The sequence below is a fragment of the Cyprinodon tularosa genome, unplaced genomic scaffold (genome assembly GCF_016077235.1).
Source record: "Cyprinodon tularosa strain WSP-4 unplaced genomic scaffold, ASM1607723v1 ctg228, whole genome shotgun sequence".
In the NCBI taxonomy this organism is placed as follows: domain Eukaryota; kingdom Metazoa; phylum Chordata; class Actinopteri; order Cyprinodontiformes; family Cyprinodontidae; genus Cyprinodon; species Cyprinodon tularosa.
In genome coordinates, this window is record NW_024038851.1 from 2,278,995 (window position 1) to 2,300,283 (window position 21,289).

A 21,289-nucleotide genomic window follows, 5' to 3' on the forward strand; every position below is an offset into this window, starting at 1 on the left:
CACAGACAGACCTCAATCACTCCGGGTCGGACAGAACATCTTTGATGTCATCACCCTAATCACAGGCTCTCCTCAAGGCTGCGTCCTGAGTCCCCTGCTGTTCACTCTGATGAACCCTTGACTGCATTCTCAGGTTCACCACCAATCACATTGTGAAGTTCCCAGATGACACCACTGATGTGGTGGGCTACATCAGAGATGGCAACAACCAGGAGAGAGAAGGTGTAGCAGCTGGTGGGCTAGTGCAGAGGCAACAACCTGATCCTGAATGTGGAGAAAACGAAGGAGATCATTGTTAACTTCAGGAAGAACCTAACCAAACTCCACTGCTCATCAACAGCTCAGCTATAGAGGTGGTCAGCAGCACCAAATTCCTGAGAGTGCACATCACAGACAACCTCACATGGACTGTAAACATCACCTCACTCGTCAAAAGGGCATAAAAGCACATGTACTTCCTGAGGAGGATGAGGAGAGCCCACCTGCCCCCACCCATCCTAACGACCTTCTACAGAAGCAGAACAGAGAGCTATCTGACCAGCTGTCTCACTGTGTGGTTTGGAGCCTGTCATGCGCAGACTGGAAGAAGGTGAAGAGAGTGGTGAGAACTGCAGAGAAGATCATCGGGGCTCGTCTTTCCTCCATAAAAGACATTTCATCCCAGTGCTGCATGTAACAAACCCGTAACATTTTTAATGACCCCTCACACCCCCACCATGGGCTGTTCTCCTTGCTCCCCTCTGGGAAGAAGCTTTGAAGCATCCGATGCAGGTCAAGCAGATTCAAGAATAACTTCTTACCCAATGCCATTAGACTGCTGAATGTTGAATAAAAAGGGGTAAAAAAAGCTGAATGTTGGAAACTGTAAATCATATACCAGTGTTATGTCTAATTTATCGAGAGCTGTACTGAACGAATTTCGTTTTGTATACACAAAGTATTTCTGTCTAAGTCTTAGCTATCTTGGTTAATTACTCTCTACACTATACCTGTTGTGCAGTTGTTCCTAAAATGGTGGGCTCAGTGTATTTGCAGCGTGTCATGGTAGAAGTGAACTCAATAAATTACCAAAAGGTAATAAAAAAAAATTGGTGGCAATGTTAAATTCTGTTACACAGTAAAATAATCAGTGGAATCTAAAATAATCACACTTCAAAAGAGGTTATGTTGTGATTAACAGGAGATTGTAGTTTATTTAATCTACAACTAATCTGCTTGAGATTGGTTTGTACCGAGCAAAAATCATTTCCTTTTAAATCAATGGGGAGCCCTCCAAAGAAAAGTTTGGGAGCCGCTGCTGTATTGAATGTCTGTAAAAAAATGCAAAAATAAAAGTAAATAAAAATAAAACCAACTTTTTTTTACCTCACTGTGCTACCATTAAAATGAATTGTTTTATAAAATTTTAAAAAGTACAATCCTTACATCCACAACAAAGCAATGTGTTACAAGCAAATTCAAAACTTTGCTGGCCCCTTTAAGTTTTATTTCACACTGGGTTTGTCCAATGTTTTTCTATCCTCAAAAAGCCACCCCCCACAGGCCTCATTTAGAGTTTCTGTTTGAGCATTTGTCAGCTGCAGTTGTGGCTATAATAAAATAGAATTTTTTTTCTCTATTGCACATTAGTGTTACCTCTGAAGAATTTAACATTGATTCAGGTTAAGGGAATATGTTTATGTTGTCAAAATTAAAATTAAAATCTGGAAGTGAGTTGAAGCTAAAGTATTACGTTATATGGAGATAGAAAAGTGCGGAAGGATTAGTTATTTATTTGGTCCAAAATTAATGAAAAACGAACAAATAACTTGAGGGTCTATGGAATCAGAAGAGTAGGTCCCAATTGTTTCCGAAGTTATATGATAAATAGAAAATACTTGTACAGCTTAAAGATGAAATATCAAAACTAAAATATTCAGTGTGGAGTTCAAAATGGTTTGATTTTAGACCAACATATTTTAATCTATTCTTAATATGTGTGATGGATCTAGAAAAAAAAGCTTTCTTGTCTTTTTTTATATCTAACTTTTTTTGTTCTTTGAAAGACATTCAAACTGCCTTAGAAAGTATGGCTGGTGGGATAGACACACAGTGTGTATATAGAAGGAAACTAAAATAAACTATAAAAACTGTATTTATTTAAAAGCCAAATTTAATTGTAAAGCCAAATTAGAAAATGAAATACAGCAAAAAAAGATGAGTTCTGAGCATTAGCAAAAGCTTGGGAAATAAGCAAAATGACTACCAAAGCTTATAGAAAGGTACAAAGACGTTTAAAGAATACAGTGAGCTGAAACAACTTTAAAGTTAAAAGTATAAAGAATTTTGTTTAAAGCAGCACATCTAGAAAAAAAACCTGAATCATGTCTAAGGAAGAAACATTATCGAACTATTCAACAATCATGGTTGTTACTTCACATACTTTTCTGCAGAAATTTGTGTTTTCTACAGCTTGAACTTAATAATGCATCTATGCTCTAAAAATCCAAACACAGTAGAGATTAAAACAAAAACCGGGACATTTATAAAAGAATATTGCCTGTCCTCTCTTGTAAATAATACAGAGCTTTCTACAGCACAGAGCTGCATCGGGTCATGCTTTCTGTGTCAGTCACAAGCAAAAGTTTCAAGTTGCGAGAATGCAGAAAATAACCTGCTGTGATGTTCCTCTGTGGATAGCAACTGATAGAAATACAGACCTAATGTCACATCTACATCAAACAAAGTAATATTCCTTGCCTTTGTGTAAAAACAGCTTTTTTATAGTGGATCGTAGGAAAGCCATGGAATTATAAAACCCTACTATCTATATTACAGTGTTTTTCTTTTTTCTTAACATGGCATCTGTCATTATTACCGGACTTTTTACATTACTTACAGTATGACAGTGAAATACATCAAATGAATGTCATAAAATGGGATAGATGGACCCAGTTTCAAGGTGAGACAGTCAGTAGGAAAGTTCAGAACGTTTATTAAAACAAAACAGACAAACAGAACTGAAGCACGGAGCTGTGGACCGCAGCGGCTGAAGGAGGGGGGCGTGGCATCCAGGAGTTCTCAGCTCGATCAGAGGTTCCTATCGGTACTGGAACAGAGGGATTCAGGCTTCCAGGAATCTTCAGAGCATGAAGGCAGGTTCTGAGTGCCGTGCGTTGAGCAACAAGCTCAGACAGAAACTCATTGACAGGCAAAATCCAGCAGGAGCCCAAAGGTCGTTTACAAGAACAGATCAGATAAGTACAGACGGGGCCAGTGAGTGAGAGAGAACGGAATCAGGAAATCGGAATCACGAAGGAAATGCTGAAACACAACCTCAAGACATCAAACAGGGAAACAAACAATGATCTGGCCCCGGTAGCTGGACTGAACCCAATATAAAGCATTACCTACAGGTGGATGGGATCAGAGATGATTAGAGACCGGGCAGAATATAGCAGGTGAATGACATCAACAATTAAGGCCAGTTATAATGGCAGATCATGACAGTTAATACTTGTGCCATCTCTTAATTTCAGACAAATAAAAGTAAGAAAAAATATTCCAATACATCATTAAATCATTTTCTTTAAGGAAGGAATTTGTTTTAAATACAAACCAAATCAATCTTTAATATCAATCTCACTAGAACCCAAATGAGTAAATGTGTGATGAGAAATATATGCTTTGGGATAAGAAGAACAGAAATTGATTTATTTATAAAATGTCTAGAGAGATCAAACATATTTGGGAATGACATCAGAATTGTTTAACTGTGGTTGTTAGAAGTAATATTGGAATATGTATACATTTTTTTTTTATTATTTTACAGGAAGAATAATTACAAATAAAATCTCAAACTTATCTCTCCATCTCTTGTTCCTCTCTTCTCCCCTGCTCTCTGTGTGAGATTTTCAGTTATTACTCTGCCTCCTTTAGTGATAATGGTATGTGCAATAAGTGTATAATTTTTTTAGCTTCTGAGGTGATGATGTCAGAGTTAGAATCCTGGTTTCGGGCTGTTGAACATCCAGGGGTTAGAGTAGGGCTTTTGTTAAATGCCCAGAGCCACCAAGTCCATGGACACTTCCATGTAGTGGTCCTCTAACAGTGCCTGAGCAGCCAGGCGATTGGATAACGCCAACCCATCCACATTTCAAACCGATTTTCTCCGTTCAGTGAAGCACCAACTGAGAAGCCCACTCATTTCTTCATCCAATCTGAGGTCATCATGGGAGATTTTAAAATCCATGCTGACAATGAAGGTGATAGCTTAAATGCAGCCTTTAATGCTACCTTAGTTGTGATTAGCTTTTTAAAAATGTGTGTAATTCAAAACTTTCTGATCTTCGTATTTTGGACCTTGTGCTGACACATGGCATTGAATGTGAAAAAATAATAGTATTTCCTCACATACCTGCAGTGTTGTATAGTAACAAAATAAAAATACTTCACTACTGTACTTAAGTATATTTTGGAGTACTTTATACTTTCGAAGAGTATACATTTTTTTGAGAACTTTCACTTTTACTTCTGTCATGATGGGTTCACTGATGAGACCCAGTTATGCAGAACACCACGGAGACGGAAACAAGAGTAAAAGTTTAACAATGTTTATTGTTCACAAGCACATGGAATATTGTCTGGAACTGGTTCAGGCCTGGGGACTGGTTCACTGGAGTCTGTGTAGATAACAGAGCAGTTAGCTTTGAGAGCAATTGGGCTTGGGTTCGTGAAGTTCAGATTAATACCTTGAGGGTTCCGGTTTGAGTTCAGAGAGAGGAGTTGTTGGGTCCAGAGAAGGTTTGTTTCAGCAGAGTCCAATAACGGCTTCAGCGTCTTACTTCTGATGAGGGCACAGACCTTGGCTTTAGTTTTCCAGCTCTTAATCCAGAGCTGCATGGGAAATCCAGAGAGGAGTCTTCGGGTTTGGCTCAGAGGGCAGGCTCGGCAGTCTAAGCTCGTCCAGAGCTCACAGAGAAAAACTGGTTTCCTGGAAACAGAGACACAAAAGGATTAGAATCCTAGCAGGACTCAGAGGGCAATAAAAGATTCTCAGAAGGTTCTTTGGCTCAGGTGCTAACCAACTAGATTCAACACTGCGGCGTCGAGGCAAGGTCTGAAGACAGCTTTTATACTGTGGATCCTCTGATGATGAAACGAGCCACAGGTGCGTCGAAGGCTCGGCTCAGAAGGATCCACGGCGGACTCTGCTGGAGGTGGTACTTCTCCAGCTCCCAACAACTTCACTACATTTGCAAACTTAATTGCATACTTTTACTCTGATACATTTTCAATGTTTGGTTTAGTTACTAAGTAAAAAAAAAAATAAATAAAAAAAACGAGCAAGAGAGCGAGAGAAACGCAAGTGTTTTGACCCCACCTACTGACTATAAAGTCGGGTCTTGCCTGGGCTTATTCATCAACGCCTGTTTCGCAAAGCCAGTCTAAGTTTATCCTACACTTGGTTGTGTATATTATTTTAAGTGAATTTAACATTCAAAGTTGACCAAAATGTAAAAAAATGTCATTTAAACTGCACTTACTTTTTACTTATACTTTTCACTACATTACTTGAGTACATCTGTTTTACAGTAATTCTTATACTTAATTACTCTAAATTAATTTTCACTGTTATGCTGATGATGCGTAGCTATATCTTTCTTTAAATCCAGATGTACTAACCCATTACATAGAAAACAGCCATACAGTACTGTATCTTGTCGACATAAAAACCTGGATAACTCTTAAATTTCTGCTCCTGAATGCCGAAAAAAAGAGTTTATTGACTTTGGACCAGGGTCTTTGAAAAAAAAGCTGATTAGTCAGTCACTTCATTTGGATGGGATTAAATTGATCTCAGATAATAAAGTACAAAATCTTGGTGTTATTTTTGATAAGGACCTGTCATTTAAAGCCCATATCAAAGAGATTTCTATAATTTTCTACTTTAATCCATGGAATATTGCAAAAATTAGAAATATCCTTTCCAGGGGTGATACTGAGAAACTAATCCATGCATTTGTTACTTCAACGGTGGACAATTATTATTCTTTACAATTAGGAAGTCTACAAACTGTAGTTAAAAGCCTTCAGCTGATCCAAAATACTGCAGCAAGAGTTCTTAAAATGAAAATTAAAAAGAGAAATCCTCTCTCCTATTCTAGCTTCTCTTCACTGGCTTCCTGGAAAATCCAGAATAGAATTTTCAATCCTCCTTGTCACATACAAAGACTTAAATGGCTAAGCTCCATCTTATATCAGAGATATACTTGTTCCTTATGTTTCTAACAGAGCACTTCACTCTCAATCTGCAGGTTTACTAGTGGTTCCTAGAATTTCTAAAAGTAGAACGGGAGACAGATCTTTTTGTTTTAAGGCTCCTGTGGAATCAACGACCAATTTTAGTCTGTGAGGCAGACACCCTGTCTACTTTGAAGGGTTTGCTAAAAACTTTCCTTTTTGATAAAGCTTATAGTTAGAATGGCCCAGGTTATCCTGAGCTATCTCTATAGTTATGCTGCTATAGGTTTAGACTGCTGGAGGACATAGGGACCCCTTTTTCATCATTTTGCCTCATTCTATCTTTAATCTCCAATTCTGCAGTATTTGTAAGTTTAATCCCTAACATGCTCTCTATGCTTTTTTTCATTGTAGCTTCATCTGATCCGTCCCTTTTGCCTGTGAAACCATCCTGGAGAGAAATATCAGCTGTGCTGCTGCCACCAACACCTTTGTTGATAGATGTTTGACTTTGGCCTGTTTTTCAATGTAGTCCTGTTTCTCTGACTGTGACTGGCTCTGTGTGCTCTCTTTCATCCTCTGATATGGATGCTGACTCAGAGCTCGTCTCCCTGGCTGTGTGTTTCCTGGGTGGGGCTGCCTGTGGAGCTGGTTAACAGTTGCCTTTTGTATCTCTGCTTCTTTTTCTATGTCTGCTTCTATTTCCTAGAAACCCAGTCGGCCTCCGCAGATAGCCACTCAGACTGAGCCTGGTTCTGCTGGAGTTTTCCTCTGCACTATCGCTACAAGCATGATTGGTGTGAGGTATTGCCTTTGAGTCAATAAGTCAATGCAATAAGCCGGTTTTCCTTAGACAGAAAACTTTTAGCTAATCTGACTGTATAATCTGGTTGACTTGTCTCTGTAAAGTTCCTTGAAATCACATGTGTTGTGAATTGGTGCTATATAAATAAAATTAACCAAATTGAATCTTGTTATTTCAGCGTTGCATTAGTGTGGATGCCTCTGTTTTTTATTTTATATAAGCTAATCATAGTAAGAATAACAAAACAACTTGTCGATTTGACCCATTACACCTCCACCATGGACTGTTCTCCCTGCTGGCCTCTGGGAAGAGGCTTTGCAGCATTCGGTGAAGGTCCAGCAGATTCTGCAATGGCTTCTTCCACACTGCCCTCAGACAGCAGATCTGTTGAGAAAACTCTAAATCTAATAAAATCTAAAACAAATCTAAATCTAATATTTGCACCATATATATTTGTCTTGACATGCTCTGAAATTCCATATCTATGTGCTTGCACAATGTTTTTTCTCCTCCCACACTGTTTACATTTGATCACTGCTGCACTTTATGGAATGGAAATGTTAATTTCACTACTAAGCTGCCGCTCATTCACTGTCTGAAAGCTGTACATAACGGAATTTCGTTTTGTATGCAATCTGTGTATACAAAACAATAAGTTGTCTAAGTCTATTTAATAAAGTTCTGAATCCGTTTGGCTAGTCCCTTATTCAAGGATCGTCACATGGAAAGTCATTACATCCTGCTTTCATACGTAGGACATCAAATGGCCTTCTTACCCAACTGGGATTAAATCCTGGGTTCCTCAAATTAGTCAAAGACTTATATCACTACACCACTAAGGGGCATAAAATATATCGCCCCAAGCACTGCACTGTAGACATACTCAATACTTTGGGCTTGTTTTGTAAAAAAAGCAACAACAAAAAAATCTCATCAATTCAGGCTGGAATTTTTTTTTTACTTTAATAGCGACCTTCCTCTCATTAGGATTATTGGATCTGGAGTCTCATTTCGTTCTTGACAGTATCACATGTTTTATTTTTATATGTTCGTTCAGAACAATGAACAGGCAAATCAGGCAAGGAGAAACTATGTTCACTAAAGCAAATACTGCTAATTTTGACAGTTGACAAGTTTTACTGAAAAATGCAATCATAATCTTAATGAAGTTTGTCAGCAGTTGGAAACGAGGCACTTACTGTACTGAGTTTAGTCTTGATGATACACAGTGGACTACAAATCATCACTGTCTTGGCTAGTCCCTAACCAAAACTTTACACTGGACCTCTCATGGATTCAGCGCCTCTCCATTCTTCCTCCAGACTAAGAAATAGTTCCAAGAAATGCAAAACATTATTTAATCAAAAAAATTCATAGCTTTTTTTTTTTTCTTTTTCTTTTTAACCCATTGATATTTGCTTTTGATATCTTATAAGGAGTGGTATGGTTGTAGAACATGTAATAAGTGCATCTGTGTGCGACTGATTCCATATGCAGTGAACGCCTCTTCAGTCTTACCCAATTTTTTTAATGGACTTTGCTTTAAAAGCCTTTAGTTTCTTTTTTGCTCTAAACTATTCAATATTATGCCTGGATACTGTATTATATAATGTGACAACTTTGTTTAACCAACAACATTTTGTTTCTTACCTTTCAAGTGAATGTTATCAATATCTGTCATGTGGTGAAATTATATTTCCCAAGAATTTTAACTGCCTATTGTAAATAAAAATGTACTAAAAATTATATATTTTTCCCAATTTTATGTTAGATTTTAATTATTGCACAACCTAAATTTGAGTTGCTCAAGCTATATAGTAAAAGGCCTGTAATTCTAAAGTGCTCTAAGTCTGAGGACCTCAAAGGGCTTCCTTCTGCTTTCAGTCTTTCACCAATTCATGCACACATTCACGTTGATGGTGGCAAGATACACTGCAGCCACAGCTGCCCTGGGGCACACTAACAGAAGTGAAGCTGCCATACAATCAGGTGCTGGCAGGACCTCTGACCACCAACAGCAGGCAAGGCGGGCAAAGTATCTTGGCCAAGGACAGATGGAGAGGGAGCTAAAACTGGAAATCCATAAGTTACAGGATTAACCCTTTACATCTAATCAAAATGAAGTAAAATACACACTTGGAAAAAAAAAAACATTGATGTAATAATTCTCAATAGCTCACAAGTTTAATTACTTTTAATAGTAAAATTTATTTACGCATTAAATTGTACACACATGTAATCTTCTTATCAAACCACTCATCTCAAACTCAAATATGCTCTTACTTGAAATTTTCTAATTCTCTTGTGTATACTTTATATCAGCTTTTGTCATAAGTTACAATCATCCATTTAGAAAAAAAAAAAAAAAACTTATATTAGCTTAAATAGGAGAATTATGTTTAAAATGAGATATCAGATCTGGTTGAAGGAGCTGCTTCCAAAATCCTCCTGGAGGGTAAATAACTGTACAACCTCTGTCCCTGGATGCCTTTTCGAAGCATGAGTAATTGATTCTCTCTGGATAGCATTTTTTGTTTCTTTTTTCAGTTCCTCTTACTTTGACATATATTGCATTTTAGCTTTTTCTTCATGCTCTAAAACCAGTGTTTCATGTTTATTTTTAGGGGCAAAAACAAGAGAAAAGCTTTAAGCACTCACAACTTGTCATAAAGTGCTCAGAGAATGAATAAACCATCCTCAATCTAATCCATGTCTTGTCATGGAACATTGAGAGAACTAACTGAAACCCCAAATCCCATTAAGTCTTTGTGAGAAGAAATGGCTGACATTTTGTGGTTTAATTAAACATTTTCCGCAATGAATTGGTGAATAGTTAATAATTATTACCAGCTGGCATGGGAGGTTACAAGTGGAATATGACCACATCAGTTGGTTGGCTGTCCAGATAATCCTCATTTTTATTTTTGTACATGTGAAACTCTCAACCAATAGCAAAAGGTGATAATTATAATACCTCCCTGATGCATTAATATGTATACTATGGCTATGCATTTTTATCTGAACTTAGACTGTTTAAATTGTGCAAAGTGTCACTGAATGCTGTGCATGAATTAGATTAATGCAGCCGCTAATTTATCAGTTGTTATCATAATCAGCCATTTTTAACCACAATGTGCCGTGTGGCTGTGATGACGGCTTTGTTTGTGTAGCTGTTCATGCAATCATGCAGTCCCTCTGTTTCCTGCTCATTTGCATTTTCTCCAAATGTCTCCAAGCAACAAAGTACAAGAGGAGGGGCTGGATGGGCCTCAAACATCTTGCCAGCAACCCCCTTGGATGCTCTTTTCTCTCATGTCCATCCCTCCACCAGTTCTTTCTCCCACTCTGCTGTCAGAGCACATCCTTAGAAACCACCCGGGTGTCACCATACTTCTTCCTCTGAAGACACAGGGAGGGCAGGCACTCTTTTAATCATCTTTTCTCGCCTCTATACTTCTTCTCGGCGGTCAGAGTAACAAAAGCTGTCACACATGTCGTCTCCCAGTGATCATAACGGATAATTACCCTCCCCCCGGGACTCTAGTCCAGCCTCGTCTCTCCCCGCAAGCACAGTTTTACTGCGAATCCACAGCACTTGTGAAATGGCTGTGTCTCAGTAACAAGCTCTGGGTGGCAGTGATTCAGTCAGAGATAGAGTCAAGTCAGCCCAACTAAAAGTACATCAGCCTTCAACCCTTATGCACCGTTTTTCAATAAAAAAAACGATGTTTCTACCCCCAGAAGATTTATAAATCAGTGGGACAGGGTGCATGTTAGAAATTGTTCAGCAGAGTCGTATTTCAAGTGGGACATCAGTCTGTCCAGCTGACAAATTAGTATCACCAAAAGGGGGCAGTGTTGGTGTTTAGGACTTATAGACGTGGCCTGATGTACAGGTGCTGGTCATAAAATTAGAATATCATGAAAAAGTAGATTGATTTCAGTAATTCCATTTAAAAAGTGAAACTTGTATATTATATTCATACATTACATACAAACTCATATATTTCAGATGTTTATTTTGTTTAATTTTGATGATTACAAATGACAACAAATGAAAATCTCAAATTCATCATATCAGAAAATTAGAATATTACTGAAGACCAATAAAAACAAAGGATTTATAGAAATGTTGGCCAACTGAAAAGTATGAACATGAAAAGTATGAGCATGTACAGCACTCAGTATTTAGTTGGGCCTCCTTTGGCCTGTATTACTGCAGCAATGCGGCGTGGCATGGAGTCGATCAGTCTGTGGCACTGCTCAGGTGTTATGATAGCCCAGGTTGCTCTAATAGTGGCTTTTAGCTCTTCTGAATTGTTGGGTCTGGTGTATTGCATCTTCTTCTTCACAATACCCCATAGATTTTCTATGGGGTTAAGGTCAGGAGAGTTTGTTGGCCAATTAAGAACAGGGATACCATGGTCCTTCAACCAGGTACTGGTAGCTTTGGCACTGTGTGCAGGTGCCAAGTCCTGTTGGAAAATGAAATCTGCATCTCCAAAAAGTTGGTCAGCTGCAGGAAGCATGAAGTGCTCTAAAACTTCCTGGTATGTGGCTGCGTTGACCCTGGATCTCAGAAAACACAATGGACCAACACCAGCAGATGACATGGCACCCCAAACCATCACTGACTGTGGAAACTTTACACTGGACTTCAAGCAACGTGGATGAAGTGCCTCTCTTCTTTTCCTCCAGACTCTGGGACCTTGATTTCCAAAGGAAATGCAAAATTTACTTTCATCAGAGAACATGACTTTGGACCACTCACCAGCAGTCCAGTCCTGTTTCTCTTTAGCCCAGGCAAGACGCTTCTGACGCTGTCTGTGGTTCAAGAGTGGCTTGACACAAGGAATGCGACAGCAGAAACCCATGTCTTTCATACGTCTGTGTGTGGTGGTTCTTGAAGCACTCACTCCAGCTGCAGTCCACTCTTTGTGAATCTCCCCCACATTTTTGAATGGGTTTTGTTTCACAATCCTCTCCAGGGTGCGGTTATCTCTCTTGCTTGTACACTTTTTTCGACCACATCTTTTCCTTCCCTTCGCCTCTCTATTAATGTGCTTGGACACTGAGCTCTGTGAACAGCCAGCCTCTTTAGCGATGACCTTTTGTGTCTTGCCCTCCTTGTGCAAGGTGTCGATGGTCGTCTTTTGGACAACTGTCAAGTCAGCAGTCTTCCCCATGATTGTGTAGCCTATAGAACTAGACTGAAAGACCATTTAAAGGCTTTTGCAGGTGGTTTGAGTTAATTAGCTGATTAGAGTGTGGCACCAGGGGCCATCAATTTTGAACCTTTTCACAATATTCTAATTTTCTGATATGATGAATTTGAGATTTTCATTTGTTGTCATTTGTAATCATCAAAATTAAACAAAATAAACATCTGAAATATATGAGTTTGTATGTAATGTATGAATATAATATACAAGTTTCACTTTTTAAATGGAATTACTGAAATCAATCTACTTTTTCATGATATTCTAATTTTATGACCAGCACCTGTAGTGACTTTGTGCTGCAGTGTGTGAGGCAGTGAGCAACTGAATCAGGGAGTGAATGAGTGAATGGGTTATTGAGTGAAGGACGAGGACAGATAACATGCTTGCTGACTGACAGAGGGAAGCTACTGCGATCAGCATTGATCGCTACCACACAGACCAACAGCCTCAGCCGGTGGTGGTTCCTTCAAGGCACAGTCAGGTGCAGGATTATCAGACTGAATTATTCCATCTTGAGCAAAGATTTTATCTGATACGATGCAAAGTGTTGGTTCTTCAACTACTTTACAGCGTTTAAGCAACAGCAGCAGCTTCTTTTTTGTTGAAGAGAAAGCTCACAGAAAAATTTCAGTATGATGGCAAATGTCTAGAGGCTGAATATTTGTTTTAAAAGAAGTACGTTCTTTTTATAGAATAAAATTGATCACATTTTTTAATGTTAAAATGGTGGCTTGACATATATCATCACCTGCTGATTTCCTCTAACATTTTCTCACATATCAATCACAAACGTCAACATATTAAGACATAGTATGTAACTTAGAAGGGGAAGTTTAATGAAACCGTTCTGTTTTTAACAAGGAAAATCTGAAAGGTGTGGCATTCAAGTGTGTTTAGCCCCTTTTCACTCTTTTATACCTAAATAAGATCCATTGCACCCAAACACCTTTAGAAGTAAACTGATTGCTAAAATAGGAGACACATGGTTGTGGCAGAGTCAATTTGGGTGGATGCTTTGCTTATCAGGGACAGCACAGCTACTCAGATTTGTTGGGATGATAATGTGTTTGAGGCAAGAAAAAGATTTAACATGATAGCAAAGGCAGACCTTCCAGCTGGGGAGACCTAAATAAATACCCGGTGAGAGGTACAATAGAATGTTTAAGATCAAGGCATGTTATTCTATAAGACTTGAAACTGAAATCAAGTTGTTCTGCAAACAAATAAATGCAGAAACTAAATATACACAGCATTGGAACAGCAATTCATTCCATTCAACCATAAGTATAAAAAGTTTTTGTAAAAGAATGATTTCAGTTGTAATCCAAATATATATATATATTGGCCTAGCATCAAAAATCCATATAAAATGTATTTGTGTAAATTTTATAAGATAAAAGGTCAGAATGTATCAGAGTTTGTATTATTCTCTGAGGCATTGCATTCTTCAAAAGTAATCAGGTATCTAAGAAAAAAGTTATTATTTTTTATTTTCAATGCAATTCACTTATTTAAATTATATATTGTCCAATTCTGATTAAAAAATATACATTGTTATTTTGATAATTTAGTTAAGCTATGTGTGTGATAACTGAAAAAAAAGGAACATATATTTGAACAGTGCCATCTACTGTAATGTGCAACAGCACAAGACAGCTCTTGAACAACAGGATAAGTGTCTTGCCCTACTAATGTCCTCACATAGAAATTACACTAAAGGAACTTTCAAACTCAATTTATATAATTTGTGTGTTTAAACTAACTCCTCCAAGATCCAGTGGAATAACAGTTTGGAGAAATCAGGGAGAACCTTATGAGAAATGAAGCTATTTCAGTCCCTCCCCGTCTCCTCCTTTTCACTTTTCCCTGCTGACATTCCTCTGTACCTACATAGCCAATCATAGCATAGAGCATTGTGAAATCATCTTAGAAAAGCGGTTCACTCCTTCTTGTGCCAGCACTTTGGGTGTAATGTTTGCAATTTGTAAACTGCAGAAAAAAAAACACCAACAAAAAAACTCCACACCCTAGACTACAGACATGCTATTTAAGATCAGTAAACAGCAGCCTGAGAGCTGGGTTACTTCCTGAAATATTGCATGTCCACTTTCCCCTCACAGTCTCTCCTTCAGCATGCTCTAAGTCGTGGATGAGAAGGGGAGGTGAAATGTTTCAAGTGAAATCTATAATTGAGATCCCTCATCCTACTCCTCCCCTGGTGTGGCCAATTGGTATTCTGCAGGATCTTCCGGCCCCCTATGGCGTTCCCAATCTCCAGCTAGGAAGGCAAGAATAGAAAGCTACTAAGCCCCTGGAAGGAGAATGCCTAGCTGTGGATTAATGGGCAGAAGAACAAATGAAGTCCAGGGGAGGGTTTACATCTATCAATATAAAGTAGCAGATTAGGTATGGAGTTTGCTGTGTCTCTGTTTTCAGTGGTCAAACTGCTTGACTCTATTACTACATCTTCAGAACTCTAAAGCATTGGGAAGCTAGAACAGGATCAACAGAGATAGGCAGAGAACAGCATGTTTTACATCTAACAGAGCAGAATCTAATGGGTGTTTGTTTTCTTTTTCATTAAAAAATGTGTATTTCAGTGTAATTTAGTTTTACAGAACAAAAAAAAAAACAGGATAGTACTGAAGTCTTGACAGAAAGGACAACAGGGTAACAATTTTCAATATGTTTTATATGTATATCTAGAAAGTTTAGTAAACTTTTATTTAGATATTTTTTTATACTTTATACTTTTATGTACCATCAAGCCTCTTAGTATTAATAGCTGCAAATCTTTGTGGTATGTCATCTATCCCCTATCTGAAGGCCATGACCTTTAGGTTTGCTTGTCTTAAAAAAGGTGCAAATGTGTCTTTGTACACAGAGCGGTTCTTCAAAGAGGACGCAAATTGATTTGGGATTGCAATTTAGCTGACAGTGTGTGCAAACAATTTTTTTTCCCTTGTTTGCCTTCATCAACATATGGAATGTATTATAATGACCAATGAAAAAACATGCAAAAATATCTGCAGTTGTTTTTGCAACAAAGGAGGCATTGGTACACTGCCACAGGATGGAGAAAAATTCTGCAAACATGTAAACATATCTGAACAGTCAGGAATGACAATAATAGAATACAATTATTAAAGAAAAACATCTGTGAAGTTGCAGGAAAGTAATGCAGCAGGACAGCAAACAATCTTTATACATTTTTAAACAAAAACAAAAGAGAATGAATTTATATATTGTAGAATGTTTATAAGAAAATAGAACATGAAAAGATCCTGCAAAGGGACATGGGGGAGGGGGCTTCTTACTTGTCCACAACAAGAATTTTTTTCTCCTTAATTTAATAAAACATAATTATGCACTAAGCCCAGTTATGTTTTATTTTCTGACTTTTGTTTATGACACTTTGAGATAAGCTACCTATTTTAGATTCACTATAAATAATATTTAGTATTTTTACTTTTTTTTTTATCGTTGTCATTATTTCCTTCATCTTCATGTCTTTGAACCACTTTTTTTATGGGCACTGTCAAACTGCCAGTAGAACACGGAATCTTCTTCTTTTAATGGGCAAAACCAAATCGAATTGCATGTCTTAAAATGGGCGCAGCAATCTTTATAGCTCACCTGCAACATCCCCAATTATTGCACATACTAAAAAAAAAATAGGAGAAAAAAAGAAGCTTTTCACTGAGGAGATTAAGTTAAAAGTTTAACTGAAAAGTTAAAACACCATAAAGGGAGCAGACTGGACAGAAATTATCTTACTAGTTACAACCATCCCAAAAGAAAAAAAAAGAAAAAAAATTAAAAGAATGTAAGCTATCTTAATTCTATTTAACAACCTAAATCTTCTCTATCAATTGGTGGAAATATGAACATGTCTTTAAACATTTGCATCCTCCAGGCACAACGGAGGCCAAAACTCAGATAAAACTTTTCTCATATGTGATCTAGAAAGAATACCTGCCACCAGTTTTAAATCAGTGGGTCATTGACACTGGAAGCTATTAAAAAATTGTTCTAAAGAGTTTTTGGCTCAAAACATCAAGTGCCTGCATGGGATACAATTTGAGAGAAACACCAGCAATTCCAGACGGTGTAAATGTCAAGTATCCAACCTGTAAAATACATTTCACTGTGGTTAAAAGTGCAAGGTTTTGCACTTCAAAGTCCTTATCCTCATGTATGTCATGGCTGAGGTTAAAATTAACTCTCAAAGGCCTAACTTTGAACTTCTTAAAACAAGGTTCCTGAATTCCGGCCCTTGAGATACAATGTCCTGAACCCTTTAGAAGCTTCTCACAACTCCACTTTTTTCAAGCCCATTTATCTTAGCGGGTGGAAAACAGCTGTAACCCTTTTTTTTTTTTTTTTTCTATTTCAGAATTGTCAGTGTTTCAGATATTTATCGTAGTGGATAATTTTTTTTATTCTAATTAAGTCCTGCATAAACAATAATAAAGATGTGATAACTGTTATCTATTCTATTTATTAAATCATCTATATCATTCGGAATGATTTCCTTTTTTGTTTTACTTTTAATACACAGATTGGTATAATGTGTTAACATCACACAATCAGATAGTGACACAGCCAAAACACTGACGGCTGAAGGTGGGGCTTAAAGTAACATTCAAGTTAATTGAAACACCATCCAATGAAACACAACCAGCTCATTGAGGAGTACAGAGAGATCTTGTGGAGCACAGCAATGTGGACCTTCAATTGTCAATGGAAATTAACATGGCATGTTTTCTTCCAGACTAGCATTTAGCCTTGTCCAACCTCTCTTTGGCTCTGACCAGTTTCCCCCTTTTCAGCTAAGCAAAGCATTCCCACCTCATGATTCCGCCAGCACAAATTAGAAAAGGACAGTAGTTGGATTTGATTTTTGCAATGAATTTAATTTAGGTTTGAAAAATGAGGGTTGATAGATGTGGATGCCTCATTTGTCAAATCTCTATCTGAAAAAATATGTATTGCTCTTTTCTGAGCTGAAGACAATGTTTTCTATTTACAGTAATTTTATGCATTGTGAAATGCACTATAAGTGAATGCACTATATGTGAATCTTGATTGTAATATATGAATTTTGAACTATTTGTTGTGGACAGTAAGTTTGCAAAAAAATGTTAATTTTTTGCTTATTGGGTATCTGTTATGGTTCTTATTTGTTGTGACTCTGAGTTTTCAGTTTTCTGTTATCAGTTGTATTGTTTTTATTTTCCATGATCTTCAAGCATTCTTTAGTTACTCTCTGTTGCCCCCTTGTGATTGTTTTCTTTCCCCTTGGATTCCTTCTTGCCAGTTCCACCCACACCTGCTCCCCATTCAGCTCATTAGTCCAACCTTTTGTTTGGTTCTCCTTAAATACTCCACCTCTGCAGTCACTCAGTGCTGGTTCCTTCTTGTAGCTGTATTGTCTACTCTGCTCGTCTCTCCCCGGCTCCTCAGACTCGTTTTTCCCGTGATGTCTCCAAGATTTTTGGTTTGTTTTATATTTTAAGTTGGATTTCTGGATATCTGCCTCTGCTGCTATTTGGTCTGCAATTAAACCTCTCAGAACTCATCTCTGCTTCACTTGTCTCTGCATCTGGGTCCTCAAGCAACCTCACCGCCCATTGTTGACAGTATCATGCTGGAGCTCTTATTTAGTTAGTGTTGATTTGTGTTAACACATAATCTAAGACCTCAATGAAAAAATTAAGAAATTATATGTTAAGGGGAAAAAAAAGAAAAAAAAAAAAGCAACAAGTCAAATCGGATTTTCAATTGTGATACTGAACCAAATCAAAAGTTGTCTATATACAAATAGGGAGCATTAAATACCAAAAGCAGGCTGCTCTTTTTTCCCCAATTTTCAAGCCATGACCCTATTCCACATTTTGTCAGCAAGATAAAGAGACCACAGATATTATAGTATTGAAATCAGTGGAACAAGCGACAACAAATGTTTGTTGGACTCAATAAATAAGAAAAAAAAATTATTTGTATGGTTATATTTACAACTTTATTTATACAACTACCTTGGATTATTTATGCTCATATGGAACAACCTCTGACAATAGCAGCAGTAAGAATCTTAACTATACTCCAACACAAATTAGTGTAAGGTTAAAAAAAAAGAGTTCACTCTCTCCTGAAACAGCAGAAGCTGAAACTTTTCTTCTTTAAGCCAATATAATTTGACAAAATATCACAGTTTCTTCCCTTCATACTTCCTTGTGTTTATAGCTCCAAGCCTTGAAAAAAGCCTTTTTTTTAACCTTTCAGGTGCTTTAAGAAGCTTCACCCTCTGTGCCCATCTCAGGCAACCTTGGTCGATCCTGTAATGAATTTAGCCAGCAGCAATAACAGTGCCAATCAATAGCAATCCGTGGTATGTCATTGACAGGTTAGACACTGTAATGTTTGGCCATGGCTGAGTCAAAGAAATCAAAGGAAGGCAAGCAGTTGTTATTCAGCACTTCTGACAAGTAGGTATACACTGGAAACCTCACCCCTACTGACACCTACAAAACCATGGAAATATCAATACAGATATAATGCATTGATCATCCACAAATAGGTTTTTTAATGCCATATAAAGACCTTTAAACCTCCTTCATAGATTCATACTATAACACAATGATTTACCCTTAAAAATAACTATTCGCTAGAAGAAAAAAGGATCAAAATGTAACTTTATATGGGCAACCCTTAAATTAACACTATGAGAAAAAAAAATGCTGCCATTTAAATCTAGGTTTTTCAATGAATTTGATCATAATTTATTTCAAGTTATTAATAAACCGAAGTAACACAACTTCATGGAAACATAATTTTAATTATTATTACCAGTAAGATGTTGTATATTCTCAGTCATCACTGCAGTCCAAAATACAGTCTTTTTGCTGGACATGGTTGGACATAACATGTTTTGAAGCTGTTAAAAGAATGTATGTCATTGTTTATATTACAGCTTAAATCAAACCATGCACAGAACTAAAGAAACAAGCAAAGAGGTCTGATTAGAAATGCTAATGAGGAGGATAAAAAACAGAGGATTTTAGACAGAAAAACATGAATTTAATAAATGTGTGGTAAATTGTTAATATAATGCCCTGCACATAGCATTATAAGACGTGTAAAGTTTTTAGCAAAATAAGTCAATCAGGAATTAATTGTTAAGCAATACAGGGGACTTAGTCTTGACGCAGTCCTGTATAACTTTATTTTTTTTAGTTATTTTTTTACATAATAGGACATAAATTAAGGGTCCTGATAAAATACAAATAGTCAGAGTGACGCTGAAAAATATTCTTAATAACAAAGTGGACCTATCTCTCCCTCTTGCTCCCTGGTCAGTCGTTCCATAACAGAGCCAATATACATACTTGCAAGGCTGGTTATGTCATGTTTCCTACAGAGAAATACCCTGCAGCCAAGGGACTCCAGGGATTGGAATTTTACTTCCCTTTGTCATTTGTATGTGTCGAGGTACCCACTGAAGGAAATTGCTATTCTGCATCCTTTAAGGTCAGACCTGGCACTTCCTCTTTGTTTCTCTTTCTTAGGAAGGAGAATGACTCTCAATAAGGACAGATTGGTAAAATGTAGCTGGAGGAATGATTTAATCTCAATGGAGGGATTACCACACAAACAACTGCTTTTAGTTTAAATTCTAGAAGCAGCATCAAATAAAAGGAACATTACTGAATTTCTTCTATTTTACATTAGGTTTTTAGCTGATTGTGTTGTATTCCTAAAATGCAGACTACATAATTGTTTTTGCAACATTAAAGGGATAGTTCGGTATTTTTGACATGAATCTGTATGGCATCCCCATCACCAGTGTCATGCAATCACACTGACTTACCCCTGGCAGCGTCCTGTGAGCAGAGTTCTCGTCCAGTTTTGGTCAAGCCAAAAGTAGTCCGGCAGGTTTGCTAGACCCAGCGAAATAAAACGTTTCTCTTCCCAAAACATTATGTGTTCAAAAGAGTGATATTTTTGCATCCCAAAAACGTTGTAGTGGAAAAAGTCACACGTCGTTATCACTTGGTCCTATTTTCTCTCTGTTCGTATCAGTGCGCGCCGTCATTCAGACAGCTAGGGCCTACTAACCTGACAACAGCCAGATGCATGTCTCCCTCCGCCCAGCTAGGAGCTAGGCGGAGGGAGACATGCATCTGGCTGTTGTTGAGCTCGCTGTCTGAATGACGGCGCGCACTGATACGAACAGAGAGAAAATAGGACCAATTGATAACGACGTGTGACTTTTTCCACTACAACGTTTTTGGGATGCAAAAATATCACTCTTTTGAACACATAATGTTTTGGGAAGAGAAACGTTTTATTTCGATGGGTCTAGCAAACCTGCCGGACTACTTTCGGCTTGACCAAAACTGGACGAGAACTCTGCTCACAGGACGCTGCCAGGGGTAAGTCAGTGTGATTGCATGACACTGGTGATGGGGATGCCATACAGATTCATGTCAAAAATACCGAACTATCCCTTTAAGGTTTATATGGCTATCAATAAATAATAATGAGTTCCAATTATTAACAAAGGTGATTATTTTCATAAATATTACCAATGAGGGCCATCATTGTTATTGGCAAATAGTAATAGCCAAACATCTCTGATATTGTTTTATAAAAACCTGCCTGCCTGGTGAGATGTATTATACAGGTGCTGGTCATAAAATTAGAATATCATGAAAAAGTAGATTGATTTCAGTAATTCCATTTAAAAAGTGAAACTTGTATATTATATTCATACATTACATACAAACTCATATATTTCAGATGTTTATTTTGTTTAATTTTGATGATTACAAATGACAACAAATGAAAATCTCAAATTCATCATATCAGAAAATTAGAATATTACTGAAGACCAATAAAAACAAAGGATTTATAGAAATGTTGGCCAACTGAAAAGTATGAACATGAAAAGTATGAGCATGTACAGCACTCAGTATTTAGTTGGGCCTCCTTTGGCCTGTATTACTGCAGCAATGCGGCGTGGCATGGAGTCGATCAG